Source organism: Sinocyclocheilus rhinocerous, unplaced genomic scaffold (assembly GCF_001515625.1).
Source record: "Sinocyclocheilus rhinocerous isolate Xijiao unplaced genomic scaffold, SAMN03320098_v1.1 scaffold1110, whole genome shotgun sequence".
Taxonomy (NCBI): domain Eukaryota; kingdom Metazoa; phylum Chordata; class Actinopteri; order Cypriniformes; family Cyprinidae; genus Sinocyclocheilus; species Sinocyclocheilus rhinocerous.
In genome coordinates this window covers 769,038-774,985 of record NW_015653168.1, presented here as the reverse complement: position 1 = coordinate 774,985, position 5,948 = coordinate 769,038, and the positions used below count along the sequence as shown (strand labels likewise).

The following is a 5,948-nucleotide window of genomic DNA, read 5'->3' as shown; positions in this document are numbered from 1 at the left end:
TAATTGAGAACAACAGTAAATCTGAGGTAGAGTAATTGGCAGACTAGTTGGGAACATGTGTTCACATCCCATGTTGAAGTTTGCATGGGTTAGTTTTGTTATTGCTGCTGATCTTGTTTTTGCGGTCGGCATATTTCAATTCTTTTGACAACTGCTGGAAGAAAAAGTCTCGATTCATGATTCCAAAGGAACGTTCTGAATGAGTCTACAGCCGTAAATTATTTTAGTATTTTTCGGTTGCTCATAGTTCATTGCTTATTGGGGTAGCGGTTGCTGCTCGACTCGCATTCAGTGAGCCAAGCGCATACGATCGTTTTGCTTTAGCAGTTGTGTTTGTTTTTCTAGACCCAGGCCTCTTCCTGAGAGTCCTGACCAAGACAGATAAAACGGGGAACTGTCATATGATTATTCCACAATGAGTAAATATGAGTTGTATTTGCACAGGTGACTTCATTTTCTGGCTTTCAGACGTCTTCCTGGAATTTGCCTCCATCCCGTTTCAGTTCATCTCATCTCACAAATCAGAGCCATGCATCCCTTTTCCTGCCTCTCTCGCATTACATTTCCGCTGATTTTGGCCACTATCTCTTTCTCGCTTGTTTTCCTGAACCGCCGTCGACACTCCCCCTCCTTTCTCACTCTTGCGATGTTTCATTATTAGTTCTTCATAATCTCTTCTCCTTGGCCCTGATCTTGATCTTGTCCTCCTTGGTTTCCCTCTTTTTTTAACTCACTTGTTTCATGGCTTTCTTCCCAGCAACTTCTCTTGGAGTTTATATTTCTCCTCCATATTCTCCATAGAAAGCCATCCCTCTCTCCCTTCAGCCTTAGCAGCCATTCTGCTTAGGAAACCCAGCTGTTTCCCTCTGTCCTCTGTCTCTTTTTCGCTCCCTCTCGATATCTGGCTGGGTTTCAAATGGGAGGATTGCACTTAGAGCAATAAAAAAAGGATTTTGAGCTGGATGACTCTTTGTGTGAGTTGCATACCCAGATGTGTCTCCTCAGCCTTGATACATTTCTTGTGTAAAACATTCTCATTAGTTACTCAGCACTCCTCATTCCGGGCCGACAAGGGTTTCCTGATGACAGTTCCCCACCCGTCCACCCTCCAGCGAACCATGAGTTCTCTTAGTCTTGATTTCTCCTCTCTTTGTCTCTCCCTGACTTTCTGTCCTCTGCACCCTTCTGTGCCCCAACCATTGCGCCTATCAACCGAAAAATGAAGTTTGCTTTAGTCCACCATATGCACTCAGCCAAGTCAATTTAGTTGGGAGCCTTAACGATAGAATTAGACTGTAATCCCCTTTAAGCTTCACTATGCTCTTGACATCATGGAAAGAGGTCTGCAAAGCCAATGTCATCATTTGATGTTGCTTAACTGTTTCACTGACACTTTGAATACCAACTATATGATTTGCACACTGTGAGTAGAAGCATGGTCAGAGCCTTTACTTTTCCATGTGCCATGAAAGGAAGAAAGGGCTCTAGCATCTAAATAGCTGAATACTGCTAAATTATGTTTTAGCCCATCATGTATTTAGTGTGCATTCAGCTAAATATGCTTTTTTAAATCATTATGTTTCAATATTAGAATGCTGGACTAATAAGAAAGACATTTGTAACTTGTTTTCCAGTTAAAATATCTAAAAATCATTTACAAAAAAGATGCATACTGCATAAGAAATTAAGACTTGTTTTCAGAGATTGTATATTTTTTCTTACTTTGCTGATTTTTTCCCTCTTGTTTTTAACATCAAACCAAGTGAAAAAAAATAGGCTAGTGCATTAGGGGGGGAAAATCTCATATCAAAGACTGACATTTTTTTATTAATATCTTATACAGTGTTGTAGTAAATAATCATTAAATATGCATTATATATAATGTTAATCTGTACATAATATGTATCCCAAAATAGAAAATGCATCATGATCTTGCTCTTTGTTACACATTCTGCTCTTTTACTGTTCCAAGTAATAATTTGTACCTGTTTAAACATTCTTGTCTCTCAATAAATATTACATATCTTTTTGTAATAAATCATAAATCATATGTTTTTGTATTACATTTTGGGGTATTGTAATAAAACAGGGTTGTGCACAGTATGTCCTACTGTGCACAACAACAGATTTTCCATATTTTTAATGCTTCTATCAATAGATAGACTTTGACTCAGACTGTTTAATCTTTTTTGTTTCTTAGTTTCACAGTTCTTCTTCTTCATGAAGTCAAAGCGTCAACGAAACAACCTGATGAGACCATTCACATCCCAAAAGGGTGTCCTGTCCTTCCATATGACATTGAATAAGTCCAGGACACAGGTACGATACATCACAGATGGCCTGCCAACTATAAACTATAATCACATGACCCAATCCACCCCTACCTCCAACATTGTGTGTGTCCTCTGAACTTTGACAATCAGTTTAAAGTGTGTGCTGTTTTTGAAAGTGCACGATAAATCTAGTAAATTTCATCCTTTTTGCTACCCAATGTAATACCCTGAAAAGCTCTAGAATATTTGGCCCATTTCTGTGCAACAAATAATTTTTGTGCTCTATCAGATGTTTATTTAGGAACTCCTTTAACATTTAAAAGCACTCTTTCAGTGTAATTCAGGTCACAACTTACATAATGAACAAATGACCTAACTCCTCTGCAGCTGTGTGTGAATCGCATCCACATCTGATGTTGCGCTGGACTCTACGCTTACTTAATAAACAAATGACCTAACTCCTCTGCAGCTGCATGTGAATCGCATCCACATTTGATGTTGAGCTGGACTCTACGCATGCAGAGGTCTTCGTACCCCACCGCCAGTGCAAGCTCCATTTCGGGAATGCAAATGCCTCGTGCTCTGACAGCCTGTGATTTATCTCCTCATCTATCCTTGCACACATCTGCCTTTGCCCTTGTGTCTGCCTGTTGCTCATTCCACCCTCCCTCTCCCAGGAGGCTAGGGACTCCCCTGCCTGCCCTCAGAGTTGGCCCAGGGCAGCGTTACAGCCGTCTCTGACCCAGCCACCCACCACTCCTCATCCACCGTCCTGCCAGGGTCAGACGGTGCAGTGGCGGGATAAGAGGTCTCTTCTCCCGGAGGAGAGTGGCTCTGAACTGCCACAGCGCTGGTGTGAGTCTGTGAGCCACTGCCACTGCAGCCTGCTAAGTGCTTTACAGTACAGCATGAAAACACAAGTGACCTAATAACCACACTCGCTCTCTGTCAACAAGGATTACACTCTGCCTGGAGTAAGAGGAGGCTGCTGGCAGGCAGGCAGCACTTTGTGTGCGTACATGTGTGTGTGGACAAACAGAGATGCAGGTTAGTTCTCCTCCTGACAGAGCTGCAGGAGAGCATCACACAAGCTGCAGCAGGGCCGTCGAGCCTCCCAACGGAACGCTCCCTAAACCCCCCTGTCTAAAAGCTTTAAACAACTGCTTACAATTCCACAGTGTCTACGCTGCTCCTCTCTCAACAGGCAGTGCGAGCAAGGACGTCTGCGGGCTCGCCACTGTTTGTCTCATCTTTGTGACCTCTGGCCCCGCACGCAAACACACACACACACTTCTCGAAAACCGAGCCCCCTACACCTCGCGCCACCCCACCCTGATTTCTCATTTACTAGTCCACACTGGTGCGCAGGCTGCTGAGAAATGGACGCCTGGTGTGAGGTCAGGTGTGATTCATCACGCTGCGTCTGGGCGAAGAGTTGACATTCGTAAAGGCACTCGCTCTGCTGCCATTGTAATTGAGTCTCCTTGTCTTTTCTAGGACACCAGCAAATATAACTATGTCAGGACGCCTCACAGCTATATATTACCCAGCTCAGTGAGAGAGACAAAGGGCGAGTTATCATTTGGGCAGCAGCTAAAGAGAGGGAGGGAGACACATCTGGACATGGGGTTTTGAAGGCTGGGGTGCTGCTTTTACAAGAGGGGTCGGTTCAATAAATGAAACTCAAATGTTACATTGAGAACATTTTCTGAAGAATGCCTTTTTTTATAGCCCTAGTATTTTTGTTCCATAAGTTGTTTCTTTCCAAAAGAAATCTTGTACATTTTATTTGTTTTATTTATTTATTTATTTTTAAAAGGGGTTTAAAACATAAACATATACATATAAATTTTTTAATGTATTCACATGTTTCAGATTTTCTATTCAACAAAGATATACATTTATATTAGGGGTGTAACGATTCACTCGTTTTATCGATGCATCGATTACAAACCCTGACGATGCATATGCATCGATCTTGAAACATGATTTTTGAATCGTGAATCGCCGATTTCGGATAGTAATCGATTTAAAACGCTAAGAATCGAATGAATCGCGATTTCTATAGCGATTCAATGCTTTCAAAATATATACACATTCAATTACTACAAGCACGAATTAATGGAGACCTTGAACAATGTTCGTGCCTCGCATCTCTCCTTCACGCGCTCCACTATTTACCGACTGTCACAGGATTGCGCTCGCGGTCCGTTCGTCTCACTGACACATTTTTTGAGCAGCTGATGTGTGATCTCTCCTTAGGACTCGAGTAATGTTAAGTGGTGGGGGTTACAATGCTGGTTCATGCATTCAGAGTCGTTTACACTGTTATAGAGTTGGATTCTCATGCTAAGCATGGACAAAGTTTCAAAAAATAATTTGGACATATGACAGAGTATTTCTGTGCCAAAAATCTTACTTCCGGGTTCGTACAAGTTTTTTTCGATTGTGGCTCTTAATGACGCAAACGAGGGTGGAACTCCTTATATGGGCATTTCTCCCACAAGAACGCGCCCGCGCATGCATAGACCAGAGCAAGAGCGAGATCGCGCCCATCAACGCGCTTCATCTGGCGGCAGCGCTGCACGGGACTTGCTCGGGAAGAATGTCTCCAATCCAAACCAATGTTTTTGGTTGTAAGCAGCAACGGAGTTTCACAAGTGTGTTTGTTGACGAACGTTTTAAAAAACAAGGCCCAGTTCGACGCTGGATTTGCACATCATTTGATACTGAAAGATGGAGCGGTCCCAGCTATAAAAGATCCCGATCATGATTCAGAACTGCAGACGGTAAGTGGGCATCAAATAAATGTCTGTTTTGTTGGGCTGGATTTGCACATCGTTTGATACTGAAAGATGGAGCGTCCCAGCTATAAAAGATCCCGGTCATGATCTTTCACGGTAAGTGAAACGGCATCAAATGTCTGTTTTGTTGGCATTCGGCGCTCAAGTGCTCGTCACTCTTTAGCTCCGCCCACGGCGCGCCTCCAGGAGCTCGACTTTTTCCGGAGAGAATCGAAAAGCTGTATCTTTTATAAATATGATAAAACTAAAGACTTTTTGGCGATATGAAGGATGCAGTACTACTCTATAGGTACTCAAGATTAACATGAGATTGGGTGAAACTGGGTGTGTTATGCCCCCTTTAAAGTGAAGTAGTTTTACTTTTCTGTAGTTTTTCAATGGCTCTCGGTCATACCGACGACATTACCTGAGCAGTCGAAGGCTGCGCATTTATTGCATGGACAGAGCAAAAATGTAAGTGTCTAAAGCATACGCACAGTTCCATTGAATGATAAATGTGTTCTAACAATGTCGTTGAACCGAATGTACGAAGGAAACTGTTAAAATAACCACAAGCATGAACAACAACCTAGAAATAAGAGCGCGAGGTTTATCTGATAATCAAATGCATGAAAGTAGCGTTCGTTGCTATATCAAACAGACATCGGGCTCATTTTCTTTCAGAATCATCATTCGCCGATGGAGAGGAAAAGTTAAATACTATAGCATTTTATTTTATGAAAATGAGATAAAGAAGTTTTCGCGCTAAAGAGAATTGATCTCGCGCTCATAGAACTTAAGACGTGCCAGGCTAAATCTGCAGCTAATCTGAATAAAAAGCAGAATGAACTGATGAAACGTTAAGACAATAAACACAATAAATAAATAAAAT

At 42.1% G+C, this 5,948-nt stretch overlaps 1 long non-coding RNA gene across 1 annotated transcript in view; it reads left to right on the top strand.

The window, feature by feature from the left end:
- Positions 1 to 1,907: 1,907 nt before the first annotated feature.
- LOC107715596 (uncharacterized) overlaps positions 1,908 to 5,948 on the top strand; it is a 7,630-nt gene continuing 3,589 nt past the window's right edge. The window contains exon 1 of the long non-coding RNA XR_001637116.1: positions 1,908 to 2,319. This is a non-coding gene — a long non-coding RNA (uncharacterized LOC107715596). The remainder of the gene's footprint in view (positions 2,320 to 5,948) is intronic.